General features: G+C 39.8%; 1 protein-coding gene across 9 annotated transcripts in view; it reads right to left on the reverse strand.

Annotated features, from left to right (window-relative positions):
- Positions 1–23,723, reverse strand: part of FUT8 (fucosyltransferase 8) — a 238,012-nt gene that overhangs the window by 153,400 nt on the left and 60,889 nt on the right. For 7 of the 9 annotated variants that reach the window (XM_059693336.1, XM_059693370.1, XM_059693389.1 and 4 more), the window contains one exon: positions 13,611–13,704. The exons of 1 other annotated variant lie outside the window; for it this stretch is intronic. The gene's annotated coding sequence lies outside the window, so the exon portion shown is untranslated. Of the gene's footprint in view, positions 1–7,137; positions 7,240–13,610; positions 13,705–23,723 lie in introns of all 9 variants that reach the window. One more of the 9 variants, XM_059693353.1, reaches the window with a different exon arrangement.

Here is a 23,723-nt window from a genome sequence, read left to right on the forward strand (position 1 = left end):
TGTCCTCATCCATAGGTGCACGATTTTTGCCCAGTCTCTTTCCGCATCTCCCACACCCCTTTCCCCCCCAAGAATAGTCAGTCCATTCCCTTTCTATGTCCCTGATTCTATTATAATCACCACTTCATTCTGTTCATCAGATTATTTATTCACTTGATTCTTAGATTCACTTGTTGATAGATGCATATTTGTTGTTCATAATTTGTATCTTTACCTTTTTCTTCCTCTTCCTCTTCCTCTTCTTAAAGGATACCTTTCAGCATTTCATATAATCCTGGTTTGATGGTGATGAACTCCTTTAGCTTTTCCTTATCTGTGAAGCTCTTTATCTGACCTTCAATTCTGAATGATAGCTTTGCTGGATAAAGTAATCTTGGTTGTAGGTTCTTGGTATTCATCACTTTGAATATTTCTTGCCACTCCCTTCTGGCCTGCATAGTTTCTGTTGAGAAATCAGCTGACAGTCGTATGGGTATTCCCTTGTAGGTAACTGAGTTTCTTTCTCTTGCTGTTTTTAAGATTCTCTCTTTATCTTTTGCTCTTGGCATTTTAATTATGATGTGTCTTGGTGTGGTCCTCTTTGGATTCCTTTTGTTTGGGGTTCTCTGCGCTTCTTGAACCTGTAAGTCCATTTCTTTCACCAGGTGGGGGAAGTTTTCTGTCATTATTTCTTCAAATAGGTTTTCAATATCTTGCTCTCTCTCATCTTCTGGCACCCCTATAATTCTGATGTTGGTACGCTTGAAGCTGTCCCAGAGGCTCCTTACACTATCCTCGCATTTTTGGATTCTTTTTTCATTTTGCTTTTCCGGTTGGGTGTTTTTTGCTTCCTCGCATTTCAAATCATTGACTTGATTCTTGCGCTCCTCTGGTCTGCTGTCGGGAGTCTGTATAATATTCGTTATTTCAGTCCGTGTATGCTTAATTTCTAGTTGGTTCCCCAATATAACATCGAGGGTCTCATTAGTTTTCTTGTAGATCTCATTAAGTTTATCGGCGGCTTCTAAACAGTTCTGGAGAGACCTTAAAAGTGTGGTTCTGAACTCTATATCTTCCATTGACAATTTTGTCCTGTTTCTTTGTCTCCGCATTTTGTTATGCTTCCTTGGTGCACGCCCTAGTGGTCTTTGTTCGCAGTCTTATAGTTAAACCTTGATTGTTGTAGCTAATATCAGGGAGGGTTTGACCTCCAGGCCAAGTGGCTATGAGAATCAGCTGTGTCAGCAGTGAGAGAACTTCTGTCCTCTAGGGAGGTGCTAATCTAGCCTTTGCCTGAGGCTATCCGGCAAATGCCTCTGTGCAGGGCTTGGGCAGGGCGGGTCGCACAGGATCAACAGGGTGGGCCGGAGAGAGCAGTTATGGCGGCTCTCAGTCCTGTCCCCAGGGGCTCTGCCTCTCTGAGTCCCAGCACCAGCTGCAAAGCTCGGAGAGAAAGCTGCACTCGCTCTGACCGAAGCCAGACAGTCCCACTTCTCCCGTTTGAGTCTGGGTCCCTAAAGACTCGCCCGTATCTGGAGCTCAGAGTCTGCGACTCCCTCCCGATTGAAAACGCCAACCGCGCCCTCCGCTGCCAGCCCGCTCCGCAGAACTCCGCACCTCAGAATTTGACTTCAGCACTGCGCCTCCTCTGAGTGTCCGTATGCGTTTCTCTTTTCTCCTAGTTGTAGGACTTCCACTCAGCCAGCGTTCCTGTGGTTCTGGGTGATGTCCGTTCCGTCTTTTAGTTTCACTTTTGAAGTAGTTGTTCAAAGCAGCAAACTCCGGCGTTAACCTATGCCGCCATCTTGGTTCTCCCCTGTCTTTTTTGGTTTTAATTGAGGATTTATATAATTCCATTTTCTCTCCTTAGCATGTCACTTATACTTCTTTTTCCCCTTTAATTATGGCCCCAAAATTTGCATTATAAATTTATAATTAATCGAAGTCCACTTTCAAATAACACTATGAGACAGGCTACTAAGTCAGGACAAGCAAAATAGGAAAATAGCCCAACAGTTTATAGCCATCTAGTAAACCGCAAAATCCTATCTTCCCTACACCAAAGACACTTAAGAGAGAATGGTTTACACTGCTCACCAACCAGCGAGTAGATAGCTTAAACCCTTACTCAGGGAGGTAGCAGAAATCCATTTGCCAACAATACTCTAGTCTAGCCCATGGTCGGCAAACTGTGGCTCAGGAGCCGCATGCGGCTCTTTGGCCCCTTGAGTGTGGCTCTTCCTAAGCCTTAGGAGTACCCTAATTAAGTTAATAACAATGTACCTACCTATATAGTTTAAGTTTAAAAAATTTGGCTCTCTAAAGAAATTTCAATCGTTGTACTGTCGATATTTGGCTCTGCTGACTAATGAGTTTGCCAACCACTGCAATAGATAAGGGTTCAAATAACTAAGGAAAGGATAAAAAAAAATTGCTGGCTGGTTTTTTACTTTGGCTTTTCAATTGGAATTGCTTTCTGAGGACCTGAACAAAACCTTTACTACATAAATGAGAATCTGTACTCATTTGGCTCTGAAGATAAGGGGCAATTCCTCCTTCCAGCTCAAATCTTGGGTATTTATAGGTGACTACGAATCTCTGTGAAGGTATTAATTAGAGGGTATACCTCATGACATGCAGGAGCCCCATAGGGAATTCCAACTCAACTGTAATTAAATAATTGACTCATCTCAGGATGCACAGATAAAGGTTGGTTACCTAGCACTCCGAGCCCTCATAACTATATTAGACAGCCCGGTAGAGAAACCAAGAGGGTTTGAGATAACTCTGGAAGTGACAACCCCTTGGAGCTCAACCACAAATAGCACACTTTCAACCCGCTACATAATATCCAAAGAAATTTGTTCAGACTCTACAGATCTCAAAATAAAACTAAAATCAATATGGGAAATTGTACCTCCAAGCCTAGACCCTAGCCCCCGTTAATACTTCTGCAGATATACAATTAACAGGAAGCCTTTACTTGCAAGTACTTACAGAAATGGGAAGATTTAACCAGAAGAAGTGATATCAACTTAAGATGTCCAAAATGTAGCTCTTTTGATGCCTAAATCAATTTTTGCACGCAAAATTAGAAAATGCCATCTCTAAAATTAAGCTGAATGAATGGGAAGCTTATCTTAATTGCAAAATAGAAGCTCCCAGGAGGAGCACAGATCAGAAAGCCAGAAAAACTGGTTTCAGGCAGAAGAGAAACAGCTATTATGTATTTTCCTTTCTCTGGGACCCTGATGTGTTTGCAAAGGAATTTAACTTGTAGAGAATATAGTCCAGCTATACTAACCTATTACAATTAATATGTTTCCCATTCTCCTTACTAATACTTCGGGAGAAGTTGAAATTATCATAAAAGGGGAAGCCAATAAGGCCCTTGTAGATACTGAGGGCCACTTTATCTCTTCTTAACCACACCCAACTAATTGTCTTCTCCTTAGGAGTAAAGCTTCTGTACAAATGGCAGGAATATCTAATCAATTGCCTATTTTAAAATCAGAACCTGTTCCCTTCCACCAAAGGAATGTTATGGGACAATATATATTCTTGCTATGATCTCTTGGTTAAGTTTTGTTTGACAGGCTTCCCAAAATTTGAATTTTAAGAGACTTTTTTGAAACTAATAAATGGCTTTGAATTATTTCAATGGGCTCATGAAATACCTCAAGAATTTGTTCTTTCTTCTTGCAAAAGAGAATTTTTAAACTAATGAGGCCTATTTTGATATGCTTGAAATTATATGGGAAGCTTTGCCAAAAAGAATAATAACTATGTTCTATTTGTATACATTTATTTTTATTAAAAGGGATGTTCCAGAGATTTCAGCCTGCCCTAGGGAGAAAGTTGCAAAGATTCAGAGCCAAGTTCAAAGACAAAACTCTCAGGGGTAGTCAGCGGTCCTGTCAGTGACACTGGACAAGCCAAGAGTGACCATTCCCTGTGGGAATATTGGGCAGTGATATTTGTGGCTCACACATTGGGGTATTTATAAATCGTTTCCAATGCTCAATGCACATCTCTGATAAGGCATGTGCAGCATCATAAAATCTCACATATTATTTGTTCTTTATACACTGAAATTGTGTGTTGAATCTAAAAATGTGGGCTTTGTGTTTTTCTATGTCATTTCATAGTAATTATTATTCACCAAGAAATTGTTATCTTGGAATGTTATGTCTTACAGAAAAAAGAAAGACCCTTAACAATTGCATTATAATCAGACCTATAACCATGTCATTTTAAGTTTTGTCATTTACAAACAGTCATTATTTTATTCTGATGCATTTGCAAATATGTTACATCCTTAGAAAGATCAATGAAAAGGACTCTGACTTACTCTAAAAGTACAGGTTTCTAAGCAGATCATATCTTCGAAGAAGATAAAGATTTATAAAACTCTAAGAAATAACTGGAATCATGAAATTACTGCAAATAATCAGAATAAACAAAAATTTATTATATGGGACTGAATGAACTGAGAATAATATTTTTGTGACTTTGTTCAAAATGTTGCTTATTTTTAAACCTTTTTTTTTTCTAAATAAGGAAGCTTATTTTTTTCACTACAGCAATTTGGTAAATTATACCCTCATAAGCAATATTGAGGCATTTATATTTTTCTCCCTAACTCTTCCAGAATTAGGCAACTCTTAATGTTTTATTATTTTCATAGCAATATGTTTGTTTGCATGAATCCAATAAGAATTTGTTCTCTTCATGATAGGACACATAAAACTGATTTCCAATTGTGGTTTTATTAACCAAGACTTGACTGGAATATCATGTTTGAGAGAGACATGCCTGGACTCTGGATGTCACCAGAAAGCTTTAGGAATTCATGGTTCGTGGCAGTCTTTCCAAGTAAGGAATAAAGGTTGCTTTCCTGGGAGATGGCAGAGAAAGAACCTCAAGACTTTTGGGGGGACCTCGAACTTGAGAAATCCACCCAAATTTAAAGGTATTGCAGGAAAAGCCTGATGGCAACTATGTGGCAACTTCTTTGCCCTGAGGTGCTAATTAAAGCTCAATCTGGAGATTTCTTATGATATTTCAGCAAAGCAGATTTAAGAAGGCCTATGTGATCAATTATTGTTCTTGTTATATTTATGCAAATAATCAGGCCAAATTGAAAGTGGGCTTAATACAGTAAATAGTCTTGGTTTGGCTATCCTATCCTATATAATAAAGAGGGAATATGCAAATTGACCATCACCCCACCACAAAGATGGCTGCACCCACAGCGGAGGCCGGGTTCCCGTAACAAGCCTTAACGAGCAATCAGCAGGGACCTGAGGCTGCGGCCCCCACCCCTCCATGGGGCTTGACAGATCTCAGGCCGTGCCCCCCACCCTGGCGCCAGGCCGGGGGACCTCAGGCCGCGCCCCCCAACCTGCAGGGCTTCACGGGGACCTCAGGCTGTGCCCCCAGCCCATCAGGGCTTGATGGGGGACCTTAGGCCATGCACCCCCAGCCCAGCAGGGCTTGACACGGGACCTCAGGCCGTGCCCCTGACCCCGGCACCAGGCCAGGGGACCTGAGGCTGCGCCCCACACCCGACAGGGCTTGACAGGGGGATCTCAAGGTGAGACCCCGCCCTGGTACTGAGCCAGGGGACCTCAGGCCGTGCCCCACCACCCTGCAGGACTTGACGGGGGACCTCAGGCCATGCCCTTCGTCCCGGCACCAGGCCAGGGGACCTTAGGCCACACTCCCTGCCCCAGCACCAGGCCAGGGAACCTGAGGCCACGCTCCCCTGCCTGGTGGGGCTTGACGGGGACCTCAAGGTGCACCCCCCTGCCCCAATGCTGGGCCAGGGGACCTCAGGCTGCTCCCCTCACCCCAGGCCAGGGGGCCTCAGGCTGCGTCCCCTGCCCAGGGGGCTTGACGGGGGACCTGAGGCTGTGCCCCACTCCCGATGGGGCTTGACTGGAGACCTCAAGGTGTGCCCCTACCCCAGCCCAGGCTGGGGGACCTCAGGCTGTGCTCCCCACCCTGGCACTGGGCCAGGGGACCTGAGGCTCCGTGCCCCCCACCCCTGCCAGGCGGGGCTTGACAAGGGTGGGACTGGCCGGGTCTGGATCTAGCCCAACTGGGGGTTGGAGGGCTGGCTGGGTCTGGGTCTCATGCGATTTTGAGGTGCACTTGGGTAGGCGGGGACTTTACTCTGGGTCCCGTGGTGTGCCCCAGACTCTGACAGGAGGAAGATTTTCATATACATTTTACTAATTTTCTTTCATTTCTGACACTTCTATTATAGAGAAAGGGCAAATAGCAATATTAAAATATTTCCTCTAATTAATCCTCTTTTAATGTACACCGGGCCACTAGTCCTATATAATAAAACCCTAATATGCAAATCAACCAAACAGCGGAACAACCACCAGTACAACCGGTCATTATGATGTACACTGACCACCAGGGGGCAGACACACAGTGCGGGAGCTGCCCCCTGGTGGTCAGTGTGCTCCCACAGTGGGAGTGCTGCTCAGCCAGAAGCCAGAGTCATGCCTGGCGAGTGCAGCAGTGGTGGCGGGAACCTCTCCTGCCTCCACGGAAGCACTAAGGAACAGAGAGCTGAGCAGTAAGGAGCAGCGAGCATGCATTCAGTAAGGAGCAAAGAATCCCTGACTGTGAGAGAGCACAGGCCGAGCTGAGGGACCCCCTGCCCCCCGTGCACAAATTTCATGCACTGGACCCCTAGTCTTTGATAAAAATGAGGGTGATTTTAGGAAGAAAATTGTATTTCAATACCATCTATAATAAACAGTTGTGGATATAAGACTCTAGAAAGCTCTGTATGCGAAGGAACCGCTGAGCTAAAGCCAGCCCAAGACTCTAGATAAAGTTTTATTTTTCACCTATAAACTGAACTTGACCCTGAATTTTTCTGGTTCCCTTAAATATTTGGCTACAACTCTCCAAACTAATGTTTCATTTTTTTCCCAATCCTTTAACTTGGAATTATTGAGAACTACTAATGCAGTGTCAAACCATATAAAATTTACCTGAGCACCTGATGACATCACCAGAGATATTTAAACTACATATAAAGATGATCTATCAGCCCAGCTGGTATGAATCAGTGGTTGAGCATCAACCTATGAACCAGTAGGCCAGGGTTCAATTCCCAGTGAGGGCACATACCCAGGTTGCAGGCTTGATCCCCAGTAGGGAGCATGCAGGAGGCAGCCAATTAATGATTCGCATCATTGATGTTTCAATCTCTTTCTCCCTCTCCTTTCCTCTCTGAAATCAATCAAAACATGAAAAAACAAAAAAAAGTGCCAGGAGCCGGTCCATCCTTGCTGTTTCAAGGGACCTGGCATATATGGCATACTGTTCTTAAAATGTTTGCTCACCTTCTTGGCACTATGTGTTTTAACCAAGGTCTCCTCTCTGAGAAAGGTTGTTTCCCCAAGTAGGGATTTTCCCCTGAAGTTAGGGAGGGAAAAAAATCCCTCAACTAAGTGCCAGGCGGGTAATTAATCACTTTAACTACGAACAATCATGCTTAAGCTACATAATCTTTACTCCCTGGAATGGAGATAAGAAACGCCCTAACCTTTGTAATAGAGATTGATAGGATTGAATGAACTGGTATAAATACAGATGTAACAAGACAGCAAGACACAGGGCTTGGAAGACAGGACCAAAAGAGACAGAGCCTAGGCACAGAACCTACACAGAACGTTCTCTAGGGACAGAAGAACTTCGCTGGCGAGAGCATGGCAAAAGATCCTGGACTGAACCTGACTACAGAAATTGGCAAGAGAACCTAACTAGAACCTGGTGACTGAACCTGGCTGGAGAACCTGGACAGAACCTGGCTGGAGAACCTAGCGAAGGAACATGGCCACAGAACCTGGCTGGAGATCCGAAGCAGAACCTCTCTGGAGATCCAGACCAGAACTTGGCTGGAGATTCTGGCTAGGCTGCTGATCAACTGAACACTGTCTCCGTGTCATTCCTTCTTCGCCGACTCCGTCCACGCCTTTGGGGACCCCTGGACCTGCTGGGGTTGGACCCCAGCAAAAAAGATCTATCAGATTGTCACTGCCTGCTTTCATTTCAGCAAAAGAAACTTTAACCCTTCTCGGCTAACAGTCTTATAGACTCAGAAACTGGTTTATAATTTGCTGTGATCCTTAACTTTTATATTTTTCTTTTATTTTCAAAGGTATACTCCTTATTAAATACCTGTTTGCTTGTTTACACAATGTAGGTCTCACTTTGGAAGCCCATCTGCATCACCACTTCCTGAAGTGAGACTCAACAATTTAACTGAACTGGCTTATTTTCAGGACTAAATAAATGAGTCAATGAAATATGAAGCAATCTACCAACTTCACTTTTGGAACAACACAGTAATTCCATATAAGAGGATGATGCTTTGGGAATTCCAGCCTAGCCCTACTTTGGAAGAATCAGCTAACGGCCTCCGAGTTCCAGTCTCAAATCCCATTCCCTTATCTTCCTTAGATCAGGCAGGAGGAGACTTCCATAGTCTATACAGGCAAGGTCCATAGCCCTTGTCAGCAAGAAGCAGTTACTGAAGACAGAATGCCCTCCGTCATCACCCCTAAAAGATTTCAGGGATGGAAACATAGTTAAGCAGCCACGCAGTTTGCAGTCATCTAATAAATCACGAAACCCTATTCTTACTTTTGCTCCTCTATAGAAAAGGTAGATTTCCCCCCTCTAGCTTCTTTCAAGATTGTCTGCATGCTTGATTTTCTGAAGTTTGAATGTGATATGCCTATTTGAAGTTTTTGGGGTACATATCCTCCTTGGCATTCTCTGAATTTCTTGGATCTGTGGTTTGAAATCTGACATTAATTTGGGGGAAATTCTCAGTCATTACTACATCAAATAAGTCTTTTGTTCCTTTTTCTCTTTCTGCTCCTTCTGGTATTCTTGCTATGCATAGTTACACTTTCTGTAGTGTCCTACAGTCCTTGGATATGTTTTTACTGTTTGTTTGTTTGTTTGTTTGTTTGTTTTTCCTCAGTCTTCTTTCTCATTGCTTTTCAGTTTGGGAAGTTTCTGTTGATAAATCTTTAAGCACAGATATATTCTTTCTTCAACTGTGTCCTGTCTAAGAAGACCATAAAAGGCATTCTTTATTTCTGTTACAGTGTTTTTAATATCTAGTATTTTTTCTTGATTTTTTCTTGGCATTTCCATCTCTCTAACTTACATTATCTACCTGTTCTTCCATGTTTTCTATTTCTTCCTTTAGAGCCATTGGCGTATTAATGATAATTGTTTTAAATTCCTGGTTTAATAATTCCAATATCCTTGCCATATCTGAGTCTGATGCTTGTTTTGTCTCTTTAAAAACTGTTCTTTTGCTAAATGCTTTGTAATATTTTTTGTTGTTACTGAAAGCCAGATATAATGCACTGAGTAAAACAGACTGCAGCAAATAGGTATTTAGTAATGAGGGGAGAAGTTTCTATAATCCTATAAGTAGGTCATAGTCTTTTAGTGAGCCCGTGCTCCCAGGCTGTGAACTTAATAAGTTCTGTACAGTCTCCCATTCACTCCTACCCCCCACAATTAAGAGGAACAAGATGGCTAGAACTGGCTAGAGTTTAGTACTTCCCTTTCTCTAGGTCAGTTAGGCTCTGAAAACACCCTAATAGGTTAAGGCTGGTAAAATACTTTCTCCTGATGGTAGACCTTATTAAGAAAAAGAGAATGCCTTGGCATATTTCCAAATGGTTACTTTCGCTTCCCTCTACAGAAAGCACTAGAGTGTTTTTCTGATACTCAACTGTGAAGACCTGGAGGTAGAACCATGAAAGTGTGGCAGTCCCCTATTACTGGGTCCCCCTGGAGTTTTTAACCATTACAGTTTAGGTTTTCCTACCCAGTACTGGTTCCCTTAGAGCAGTGGTCAGCAAACTGTGGCTCGAGAGCCACATGTGGCTCTTTGGCCCCTTGAGTGTGGCTCTTCCACAAAATACCGACTTCTGCACATGGGCCACGAAGTTTCAATCGCACTGTACGTGCACGCCTGCACATGGTATTTTGTGGAACAGGAAATATTTCGCTTTCGGAGAACAAGAAAAATAGGTTTATTTGCATTACACTTAATAATTTGTGCAGTTATTCAGTATCTGGTAAGTTAATGCTCAAGAAAAATATTAATTTTTATTAAAATGTTATATTATTTTATGTTAACAATTACTCATTTATTTCAGCCCATTGTATTCAGCATGTCTCTATAGAAATAAACTTACGTTTCTATGAAAATTGAAGCTTTTGTTTTTAAGTGGCCCACATAAACTTAAACCTTCTTTATTTGGCCCATGTTAGTTAGCCTTTGTGCATGACATGCTTATGCTAACCTGACTAACTCAGGGAAGGCCTACTTGGCAGCCTTGCAAACTCAAGAGACCTAAAGTAACCACAAAGGATGATCTGACATTAAAACCTTTTAATTAAAAAGCAGTTTATAGTGTGTAGTTATGTCCTAGGACAGTATCTTCCCTGACAAAGATCAACTTCGAACTTCACTGAGCCTATTGTCTTTTTGCATCTATGATAACATACCTGTGGAATGTCAGGGTAACTTGTAACTTCCCTTTTTCTGGACCCCTCAGGACACAAACTCCTTCATTGTTATTGTTATCATTTTAATTGTTGACTGTTAACTATCCTATGCCCACCTATGTAAAAGAAGCATGTGTCTATCATTTTACTTTTTATCCAATCCCAGAGGTTCCCCTCCCCACTCCCAACTTTGCTTTCTCCCACCTTCCTAATCTGTCACCAATGGATTTCAAGTAACCCACTTATATCTCCACCCTTGATAGTAATTTATAAAAACAGATGAAAAACCACCATTCTCCAGAGCATTATCCCAATATGTTGAGATTCTGCTTCCTGGAAATTGTCTACAGTTTGGCTCAAATAACTCACAAAAATTCTTTACAGGTTTGAATGTTTTCTTACGCTAACATCTGACACACCTACGAAGATTTGTTGAGTTTTCAGTTTGTTCAGTTTCCTATTTGTTGTTAGAACAAAGTGATAACTTCTAAAAGCTCTTTACATGCTGAACTGAAAACCACACACACACAAAAATTCTCCATTTTCAATCTTTACCTTCACATTTACTGACAAAGGGATAACACTCTTATGAGATTGAGAGGGGAAAAATGCAAATCTCAATTTGTCTCAATGGCATACAAATTGCCTAAAATATGATTAATCATAGTGTTTACCTTTTTATAAAGCTAAAATGCAAATGATTAATCAATACACTTCATTCTTTCTTTCTGAATCAATTAAAACATATGGATAATCAAATTTTGTAGAAATCATTATTACAAATTAAAATATTTCCTAAATAAACACCTAAATATTAAGTTTCCATTAAGGACTTTTAAAAAAATTTATCAGTATGTACTGCAATTCACTGATTACCCTTACTGCTCAATTAATATGCAGAAAAATAAAGTCTGTTTCTTTTCTTTTTTTTAATATATTTTATTGGTTTTTCAGAGAGAGGAAAAGAGAAGGACAGAGAGTTAGAAACATCGATCAGCTGCCTCCTGAACACCTCCTACTGGGGATGTGCCCACAACCAAGGTACATGCCCTTCACCGGAATCGAACTTGGGACCTTTTGGTCCACAGGCTGATGCTCTATCCACTGAGCCAAACCAGTTAGGGCAAAGCCTGTTTCTTAAGTCCTAAAATCCTATATAATAAAAGGCTAATATGCAAATCAACTGAAAGGTAGAACGACCAGTCACTCACTATGACGCACACTGACCACCAGGGGGCAGACGCTCAACGCAGGAGCTGCCCCCTGGTGATAAGTGCGCTCCCACAGGGGGAGCGCCGCTAAGCCAGAATCTGGGCTCACGGCTGGCGAGTGCAGCAGCAGTAGTGGGAGCCTCTCCTGCCTCTGCAGCAGTCGGACATCCCCCTGAGGGCTCCCGGACTGCAAGAGGGTGTAGGCCAGGCTGAAGGGATCAACCCCTGCCCCCAAGTGCAAGAATTTCGTGCACAAGTCCTCTAGTAGCATTATAATCCCTTTTAAACAATTTAAATGTTGAGATTCTTCCTCTGGAGGAAAATCAGTAGAAAGAGAAAATCTGTATGTGAAATTTGACATTTGGGTTCCAAATTCCCAACATTTGCTATCATTATGGAATAAACCTATGTCAAATTTAATATCCTTAGGAAATCTTCATCCACTGTAGAGTGCTATCTGTTCTTATAGCAAAAATACAGCTAAATTTTTTTGCAATATCACACTGTAAAACAGATGATTACTTTCAAAAAATGTTATTTTAACCCTATCAGAGAATGTTTATTGATTTTAGAGAGAGAGGAAGAGAGAGAGAGAAACATCGATCAGTGCCTCCCAAACACACCACAAACAGGATCAAACCCACAACCTAGATATATGACCAGAAATTGAACCCCCAATCTTTTTGGTGCATGGGATGGCAATCCAAACAATTGAGCCACCAGCCAGGGCCAACTCATTGCTTTTTATATTACTGACTTAAATTTTATTCAACTGAGTTTTAACTTACTTAACCAAAAGCATGCTGGTTAAATAAGATGAACACATCTAATTCACCTTAAGGAATTTAAAGTATGTTGCAAAATATGCCTTCAAACATTACAAAAATGTGAAAATGGCCAAACCCAAAGGAACTAATATTAGCATTAATTTACTTTACACATTTGCAAATTTTATTTTATTATTTCCACATCTATAATGCATTAGGTACAATAGACATTTCTGAGCCCTTTATACAGTGAACAGATGGTAAACCATTACAAAATTAGGAGCTAGGGTAACATCCTAAGGAATTATTAATAATAATTAATAATTCTTGCTCTTCAGCCAGAGGATAGCTACAGACTTGGACAATTTTCCCTACAAAGATAATGAGAAATTAGAGTGAGATACCTGGGAGATGATTTGGGAATGGTCACAAAAAGAAGTGGGAAAAGTGTCCAGTGTCCATAGTAACAAGTGAAAGATTACATTAAAGCTCTTATAAAAAAAAGATTAATCTGCCCAAAAAAACAACTGTCAAATAATGAAGATGGATGCTGTGAAAGATAGAAAAGAATGCTATAAAAGAAAAGTTCCACTCTTAATCTGCTAAATATATATTCCTAAAACCCCAAAACAAAATCAATAAGTAAAACTAGGACTTAGTACTTGGCATAGTTTCTAGTTAAAGTAATAACCAACAAAATGAATCCAATTATGTCAGTTCACAAGAGATAAAGAAAAACATCAAAACCAAAAACCAAAAAAGACTTAATCATGTCAGTGGTTACATATGCAAAAACAAACTATTCAGGTGAAAATGGCTATGTAAAAGAGACAAGGGAGCCTAGCAAATAGATCACAGAATGTAGTCCTGCTCCAAAAAAACTCATAATGTTTAGAAAGTCATTGTACCATTTCCAGAGCTGAAATAATGTAGTCTCAGTGGAATCTTTTGAGAAAGTGATAGAGCATTAATAAACAATACCGTGGTTTCTAAAGAGAAAAGGGATTCCTAACTTTTAAAAAGAGAACATTTTGATTTAGTAACAAAGTTATTTCAATATTAACTGTGAAAAATGGCTTACCTTTCTTCTCCTAGAACATAAGATGCTGACAAAACCACATGATATTTCCAAGGAAAGATATTATTGCTTGAATCTGGGTCACTGAAATATCCAACTGTTCAAAATGAGACAAAAGAAAGGGGTAATATTAATTATTTATACTTATATATTTTCTTTGTTGTTAACATGAAACATCTATTAATAAAAGCCTAAGCAACCGTTACAGCAGAACGACTGGAACGACCGGTCGCTATGATGCACACTGACCACCAGGGGCAGACGCTCAACACAGTGCACTCCCACAGGGGGAGCAGCCGCTCAGCCAGAAGCTGGGCTCATGGCTGGCGAGTGCAGCAGCGGTGGTGGGAGCCTCTCCTGCCTCCACAGCAGCACTAAGGAGCAGTGAGCCGAGCGGTAAGGAGCTGGCTGCTAAGAAGCAACTAGCCGAGCAATAAGGAGCGAGCAGGTGGGAGATAAGGAGCGAGGGATCCCAGATTGCAAAAGGGATGTCCCCCGAGGGGTCTCGGGCTGCGAGAGGGCGCAGGCCAGGCTGAAGGACATCCCCCCCCTCCCGTGCACAAATGTTGTGCACCGGGCCTCTAGTACTATGGATCTCATATAAAACCTGATAAGGCCATTCCCTGGAGAGTTCAAACCTGGGGACAGGTTTGAACTCTCCAGGGAAAACTCCTTTGAAACAAAGACAGGACAAATAATTAACTCTATTTAAACAATTCTTGATCACTCAATATCAACAGGTTATTTCAACAAGTTATTTTTAATTTTAAAAGTTTTCTTTAATATTTACCATTATTACCCCACTTACATTTTTTTCCCTAAATAGGAATATGAACCAGGTAATACAAAAAGACCCCACTATACATTTTTTTAAAAAAAAAGGGTGGGGACAGGATACAGGACAGGAATATCCCAAACAGCTTCAAGGACAAAAAGCATGTTCCACACCAGATCATATTTACAGTTCCTCATCTAGAATTCAACTAACATATAACTGCAGCAATCAGCCAAGCTTAGCAAATTAAAATAACAGTAATTTTGACAGATTACCTTCTATAAATATTCAAATATGGACATTTATGTGCATGCAAGGGTCTCTGTATGCCAATCAAAATGCTTTGTTTAGGAACCTAAAATTGAGCTTTCTTTTTTACCCTTCTTTTCTTAGGAGTCCCCTGAATCCTTAACTTTCATTTTAACTCTTTCACCTCAGCTGACAAAGAGGCCAATCATTGCTCTATTTATAGACTGAATTATTATCCATTGCCTGAATTAAAATTTTAAGAATAACTGTCATATAAAGCACCAATAGACAAAAATAAAAGTGCCTAGAACCTTTGAAAATCTATCTGTAAACACAAAAGGAAAGACCCAGTAGCAGTGGAGAGAGGGGGCAGAGACAGGCTCTTAGGGATGGCAACTGAAAAAGAGATTAACTTTTTATTCATGGAATCAGATATGCCTTGGTATAGTAAAATCCAAATGCAAAGAAAAATTAACAACTTCATAAATTTGAGCTACATTCAAAGTCCCACTAAGATAGACTACAATATATTTGTCTCAAGACAAGACGCTACATTTTGAAAACAAGTTTAAGTATATGAAAGTGTCAAAGAAGGGAAATAACAATTACGGTTTAAACTTCATGGGTTTAAATTTCATGGGTCTATTTATATGCAGAATTTATTTAATAAATACTATAAATGTATATTCTCTTCCTTACGATTTTAATAACATTTTCTTTTCTCAAGATTACTTTATTGTAAGAATAAAATATATAATACATATAACATATAAAATATATGTTAATTAACTGGTTATGCTGTCAATAAGGCTTCCAGTCAATAGTAGCTAAAGTTTTGGGGAGTAAAAGGTTATAAGCAGATTTCTGACTGCATGGGGGTTAGGTACTCCAGACACCTACATTGTTCAAGGGTCAACTATAGAATGAAATTCAAACCAAATGCAATTTCTGAAATCCACAGATAGCCCTTTTAATCAAGGCAAGATATCTGATGCATGGATTTGCTCATTGTCCTTCTATCCTATCTCCTATTAGTCAGTTTCCCTAAAACATATACACAATTACTGCCACGCTGTATCTAGGACAGCATCATAATTACATAAGAAAAGTCAGCTTATTCAGAGGCATATGCTGGACTGTTCCCACCTGGAAAGAAACAATTATTAATACCTCTACTGAGATTGCTCAAAATATTTCTAGAAAGTTAGGCAGACTTGCAAGAAACTTACTTTATGATCACTCACCAATCAACCACCCAAACCCAGGTCCAACAGTGATTCCAAGCCAGACCAGTGGTTCTCAAAGCAGGAAAGGGAGAAGAAAAGTCTGGTCTAGAGACCAATAGCTTCAGACTTCCCTGAGAGCTTGTTAAAAATGCAGAACCTCTGGCCTTATCCTAAGACATATTTAATCAGAATCTACATTTTAACAAGATCCCCAAATAACTCATATATAAATTAAAATTTGAGAAGCTCTTCAGGAAGAAAAATATTAGAATGAGAGAGAAGGTATAATATTCTGTTCAAAAAATGGTTCCCTTGCCGAAACCAGTCTGACTCAGTGGATAGAGCGTCGGCCTGCGGACCGAAAGGTCCCGGGTTCGATTCCAGTCAAGGGCATGTACCTGGGTTGCGGGCACATCCCCAGTAGGAGATGTGCAGGAGGCAGCTGATCGATGTTTCTCTCTCATCGATGTTTCTAACTCTCTATCTCTCTCCCTTCCTCTCTGTAAAAAATCAATAAAATATATTTTTAAAAAAAAATGGTTCCCACTGCAGGCCCATTTTTGGCCAATAAGCAACCAATCTTTAACCTCTGGATTATAGCATCATTATTCCTGCCACAATTTTTTCTTTGTTTTTTTAAAATAAGGTATCTTGAAAAACAGAAACTCCTCGAGACCCAAAGAAATGAGTATCTAATGATTAAATGTCAGGTCCTAAGAAATGCTGACAGTTACCTTAGAGCAAGTGGTTCTGTCTCATGCTCCCAGATCACATTAACTAAACAAGTTAATTTTAAAATAATAATAATTCCTCTCATTCCAAATGCTAGACACTAAGAGCATGTGGAATCCCAGTGGCTGAGAAAGAGACCAAAAAAAAAAAAAAAAAAAAGCCTATGCCATCTTGTAAGCAGAGAGGAGAAGGCTGTATGTGCTGGTTATTCGACTACTGTCTCTCAGCTCCAAATTCACCCATAATACTCAGCTCAGTAATGCTAAAAATAGAAGTCTAGAAACCATTTTTCTCTTTTGCCAACTAGCTTTCTCATGCTACCAATAAGGGCACTAGAAGGAGAAACTTGCTTTTCCCAGTCAGTATAGCTATAGGATAGGCCCTCAATCCCAGCGACAGCCACCAGTGTTTTCTGACACTCACGGAAGTAACAGCAACATCCAGGCAGTAACCTCCTCCAGAGGCTTTGAGCTCCAAATCTACTCCAAGCTCTTCTTTGATCCCCCAGCCCTACAGGTGGCTGATGCTTTCTATAATTGTTGTCTGTGTTACTCCAGTGTTCCTCTTTTGCTTTTTCAACCCTCCAATACCTATAAAACCCATTGTCTATCCTAAATTTTGTTAGTATATCTAGTGTGGATTGTTTCCCTATCCAGAGTCTTACTGATACATCATGGCTAGATGGAATAAAATTCAGCATGAACTTGATCACTCTGGAACACTATTTTTCCAAAACATGACAGGCCATGAAAAAAATATTTACTGCCGCTCCCCCAAAATAGATGCAAGATGGGAAATAGATGCAAGAAGTACAGTTGGGAAAGAAGGAATAGGGAACACAACCTAAGAAGTAATATATTCAAACAAATACCATGGTAAAAAACATATTTTAGCCCCCAAAATAAAGAAAGGGCCAATAGAAAGTCTGAAACAAATTTTCCCCCTAAGCAATACAAATCAGAGTTTGAAAGGTAGAAGGAACTTTATTCTTCTGCCTCTGCCATTGTTCAATTTTGTTAAAGCAGTTTTATACTGAGTTTGAATTACTTTCAGGACAGTACTGAGAAATTAGGGAAAATCCAAGGATCTCAAATATGATGAAAGCAATAGGAAATAGGATCTATGAAGAAAGGTTCAAGGACTCATACTTTTTAGTCCAGTCTAGTGAAAAGAAAACTTCGAGGCAACAAAATAACGGCCAACCAGTTTAAAAGATCTGACCAGCTAGGCTTCATCATTTCTACAAGTGTTTAAAATGATTGAAGGTAAAGTAAATAAAGATATAAAATGGAGTTTCTTAGCTTACTGACTCTCCTTCAAAGCAGAGCTCTTCATGCTGTTTACACATAAGAATGACCTAGAATATTTTTTACAAAAATAACGATGATGATGATGGTGATGCCCAGAATATTAATGCCAGAGATCTGATTTAACTGGTCTCAGATAGAGTGTAGGCATAACTTAAAAACAGAAACAAAAAATATCTAAGTGTTTATAATGTACTGACAGAAGGGCTAATAACCACTTAATGGGACATTCATAACTTTACTACTCAAGGTATGGTAAGGACTAGCTACATCCAGATTTCCTAAAAAGCTTCTTAGAAGGCAGCATCTCAGGCCTATTCCAAAAACGCTGCGTAAGAATCTACACATTAATAAAATCCCCAAGTAATCTGCATGCACATTAAAATTTAAAAACACTGTTCTATTACAATTTGAAAAGGCTGTGTGTGTGTGTGTGTGTGTGTGTGTGTGTGTGAGAGAGAGAGAGAGAGAGAGAGAGAGAGAGAGAGAGAGAGAGAGAGGAGTACAAACTCCAGTCTAAAAATAACTTGCTAAATAGAAATTTTTCTGAAGTTACAATTATTAAATTTTTATACTTTTAGAGTCTATTAAAGTTTACTAAAAATACTATTTTAGTGAACAAATAAACCAATATTTAATAATAACTATTATTTATTCAGTATATAGTATTTGTAAGCATTGTTCTCTACAAAAATATTTAAACCTCAACAGATGTCTGTAAAGTAGATAATTTTATAATCCCTGTTTTACAGATAAGGAAACTGAGGCAAGAGTTATATTAAAAAAATAATTTGCTCTAGATCACATAACTATTAAGTGGCAAAGTTGAGAACTGAACCTACATAGTCTTGTTTAAGAGCTTATACTCTTGGTTGGGTAGACGTGAACAAAGGGGTGTAGGAGAAAATGGGGACATTTGTAATACTCAACAATAAAAATAAAGTTAAAAAAAGAGTGTATACTCTTAATCACAAAATAATACTATCAATACTATCCCAAAACATTCTGAAATCATTCAGGAAGGAGGCATAATTACTGGTAATAAAAATTCTATAAGAGTAAAGAAAAAAAAATCAGTGTGTTTTCTTCTGGTTAAAAAAAAAACACAAAACCAACAGAGTTCTAAAAGTGATGTAATTACATCAACACTGTTATGGATCTGCGGCCCACGCTTAAAACAGAGAGGAACATTATCAAGAAGATAGTAACCCAGAAGGTTACTTATAACATGAACAATGTCAATATTTTGGGATATGTATGGAACATACCAATAATGTTACATGAGACTCCCCTATGGAAAAAAAAAAATTTTAGTAATAACCACTCTGCTATCTACATTTGGAAATAATTGAAATGTCATGTTAGGAGATAGTCTCCTCAATGCCTCCTTAATTCACCCCTACCGTAACTGCTCATACTACAACTTCCACCCCCACAGAAAATTAAAGTACATAAGGCTATGATTATTTTTCACAATAAAACAGGCATGATATAAATTTAGTCTGTTTCTTCTCCTCTTCTGTATCCCACTGTTCCTAACTTTGAAAAAAGTCCAATCTGCTTCTGTCATTATTGAAACAAAAACTCCAGTCCCAGTAAGACCCAAATGTTACTTCTGAAAATCACTGAAACGACTTTGTTTTTAAAATGACTTTAGAGAGAGAAATCGAGAGGGAGAAACATTGATGTGAGAGAGAAACATAGATCGGTTGCCTCCCACATGCGCCCCAATCTGGGATTGCACCTGCCACCTTTTGGGATACTGAACAAATCCAATCAACTGAGTCACACCAGCCAGACCTTGAAGACACCTTTTATTCTATTTTTTTAAAATATATTTTATTGATTTTTTACAGAGAGGAAGGGAGAGAGAGAGTTAGAAACATCGACGAGAGAGAAACATCGATCAGCTGCCTCCTGCACATCTCCCACAGGGGATGTGCCCACAACCCAGGTACATGCCCTTGACCGGAATCGAACCTGGGACCTTTCAGTCCGCAGGCCAACGCTCTATCCACTGAGCCAAACCGGTTTCGGCTGAAGACACCTTTTAAAGGAGAAGTCAGACAGAGGCTGTCAGTAAAAGACGTACTAGAAAGTTTTAATAATATATGTGAATTCTAAATAACACAATAGAATAGCCAAAGTACCCAGAGATAAACAATATTATTGTATTGGCAAATGGAATGAGTTTAAAATATGCAAAAGTACATCCTATGAGCATTTAAAGCAGAGCAACAATTTCTAAGATGTTTTAGCTTCATTTAGTCCAAGCATGCTCCTTAAAAAAGTGTATAATACCCTTTCATTAACAATGACAAAACCCTGGTGACCTAGTTTCTGAGAATGAAAAGAACTACAGATATTAAAAATAGAGTGTCTTAACCCATAAGAGTTATTAAAGTGAATGCTGGAGACAAAAAGATTTGGGGGCTAAAAGTACCAATGCAAAGATTCACTAAAGCCCAGCTAGTATGGCTCAAGTGGTTGAGCGTTGACCTATGAACCAGGAGGTCATGGCACATGCCCAGGTTGCAGGCTCAATCCCCAGTGTGGGACGTGCAGGTGGCAACCACTCAATGATTCTCTCTCATCATTGACTTTTATATCTCTCTCTTTCCCTTCCTCTCTGAAATCAATAAAAATACACTTTAAAAAAAAAAAGACTCGATTTTAGGAGAGAACCAAGATGGCGGCATAGGTTAACGCCGGAGTTTGCTGCCTCGAACAACCAATTCAAGGGTACACCTAAAAGACGGAACGGACATCATCCAGAACCACAGGAAGGCTGGCTGAGTGGAAATTCTACAACTAGGAGGAAAGAGAATATCATACCCAGACTCAGAGGAGGCGCAGTGCTGAAGTGAAATACTCAGGTGCGGAGTGCGAGCGTGGAGCGGGCTGGCGGCGGAGGGCGCGGTTGTTGTTTTCAATTGGGAGGGAGTTTCAGACTCTGAGCTCCAGATCCAGGCGAGTCTCTAGGGACCCAGACTCAAACGGGAGAAGCGGGACTGTCTGGCTTCGGTCGGAACTCGAAGGCAGCTTTCTCTCCGAGGTTTGCAGCGGTTGCTGGGACTCTGTGAGGCAGAGCCCCTAGGGATGGAACTGAGAGCAGCCATAACTGCTCGCTCCGGCCCGCCCTGTAGATCCCCAGGGACCCGCCCCGCCCAAGCCCTGTGCAGAGCCATTTGCCAGATAGCCTCAGGCAAAGGCTAGATTAGCACCTCCCCAGAGGACAGAAGTTTTCCCACTGCAGACACAGCTGACTCTCACAGCCAGTTGGCCTGGAGGTCAAATCCCCCCAGTATTAACTACAACAATCAAGGCTTAACTACAACAAGACTGCACACAAAGACCACTAGGGGGTGCACCAAGAAAGCATAAAAAAAAATGTGGAGACAAAGAAACAGGACAAAATTGTCAATGGAAAAATATAGAGTTCAGAACCACACTTTTAAGGTCTCTCAAGAACTGTCTAGAAGCTGCCGAAAAACTTAATGAGATCTACAAGAAATCTAATGAGACCCTCGATGTTATGATAAAGAACCAACTAGAAATTAAGCATACACTGACTGAAATAAAGAATACTATACAGACTCCCAACAGCAGACCAGAGGAGCGCAAGAATCAAGTGAAAGATTCAAAACGCGAAGAAGCAAAAAACACCCAACTGGAAAAGCAAAATGAAAAAAGAATCCGAAAATACGAAGATAGTGTAAAGAGCCTCTGGGACAGCTTCAAGCGTACCAACATCAGAATTATAGGGGTGCCAGAAAATGAGAGAGAGCAAGATATTGAAAACCTATTTGAAGAAATAATGACAGAAAACTTCCCCCACCTGGTGAGAGAAATAGACTTACAGGTCCAGGAAGCGCAGAGAACCCCAAACAAAAGGAATCCAAAGAGGACCACACCAAGACACATCATAATTAAAATGCCAAGAGCAAAAGACAAAGAGAAAATCCTAAAAGCAGCAAGAGAAAGAAACTCAGTTACCTACAAGGGAATACCCATACGACTGTCAGCTGATTTCTCAACAGAAACTTTGCAGGCCAGAAGGGAATGGCAAGAAATATTCAAAGTGATGAATACCAAGAACCTACAACCAAGATTACTTTATCCAGCAAAGCTATCATTCAGAACTGAAGGTCAGATAAAGAGCTTCACAGATAAGGAAAAGCTAAAGGAGTTCATCACCACCAAACCAGTATTATATGAAATGCTGAAAGGTATCCTTTAAGAAGAGGAAGAAGAAAAAGGTAAAGATACAAATTATGAACAACAAACATGCATCTATCAACAAGTGAATCTAAGAATCAAGTGAACAAATAATCTGGTGATCATAATAGAATCAGGGACATAGAAAGGGAATGGACTGACTATTCTTGGTGGGGAAAGGGGTGTGGGAGATGCGGGAAGAGACTGGACAAAAATCGTGCACCTATGGATGAGGACAGTGGGTGGGGAGTGAGGGCAGAGGGTGGGGCGGGAACTGGGAGGAGGGGAATTATGGGGGGAAAAAAGAGGAACAAATGTAATAATCTGAACAATAAAGATTTAATTAAAAAAATAAAAATAAAAGACTCACTAAAATATAAGTCTCCTGAACATCTAGTTTAAAATCATGACTTGAAGCAACTCATTGGTCACTTTGGATGAAGTTTTATGTGAATACTTTAAGGTGAGGTCCATATGAAGAAGGACTACAGAGATATAACTTGATTTCCTAAAAAGTAGAGTCAAACTTTCCAGGAAGCAAACATAGACAAAACCCAAAAGAAAAGTGTTCTTAGGAGGTAAAGCAATTGTCAAAAAAACACAGAAGCTGAGCATTTCTGACATTACTCTTTCATTAACTATTATGACTAACAAAATGACTCACAACAAAATTTCTTATAAATTTCCATCAGGTTTTAATTATCCATATTAGTTATGTAATATGTAAATTATTTGTACTTATCTTTTTCTTATAGTTAGTACCTGAAAACCACTCTTTTTGCCTCTCAACTAGCTTCCTAATGGTTTGTCCTCAACCTCCCCTCCTTTCCAACCATAATAAAAAAGACATTATTTGAATAATAAAATAAAAAATATTTATAAAAATAAAAATATACCTCAAGTGATATTTACTAAATACTGGTTGAATGCATAAATACCACCACCCCTACTACCGTCATAACATAGAAAAATCATTCATTATACACTGAGTGGCCAGATTATTATGACCACCTGACATTTGTAGGCAAATTAGCTATAATTTCCCACTGACATTGCTAGAGGGCCAGACCATTATAAATAGGGAAGCAGGTTGTTTACTACGACAGTAGAAGTGATTTTTTTCTGAATATATGAGTAAACAACACGATACTGTATATACTGTGTGTGTTTGTATGTATGTATGTGTGTGTGTGTGTGTGTGTGTGTGTGTGTGTGTATATATCTCCCACGTTCAAAGGCTGTTAAATCGCGTTGTTTTAAGAAAAAAAAATCACTTCTACTGTCATGGTAAACAACCTGCTTCCCTATTTATAATGGTGGTCTGGCCCTCTAGTAACTTCAGCGCGAAATTATAGCTATTTTTCCTACAAACGTCAGGTGGTCATAATATTCTGGCCACTCAGTGTATATATCATGTGTAAAAATTTAAATGGAAAATATTTACCACCTCCATCACCAATAAAATAGAAAACTTTATTATATCAAAGAAAAATAACTATTTAAAAATCACTAGAATCATTTCTTCATCATAAGAAAGAATAAATTAAAAAGATGATTCATCCCCAGACAGTCTTGCTCAGTTGTTAAATGTCAACCCATGAACCAGGTG

The sequence above is a fragment of the Myotis daubentonii genome, chromosome 1 (assembly GCF_963259705.1).
Source record: "Myotis daubentonii chromosome 1, mMyoDau2.1, whole genome shotgun sequence".
Classification (NCBI taxonomy): Eukaryota; Metazoa; Chordata; class Mammalia; order Chiroptera; family Vespertilionidae; genus Myotis; species Myotis daubentonii.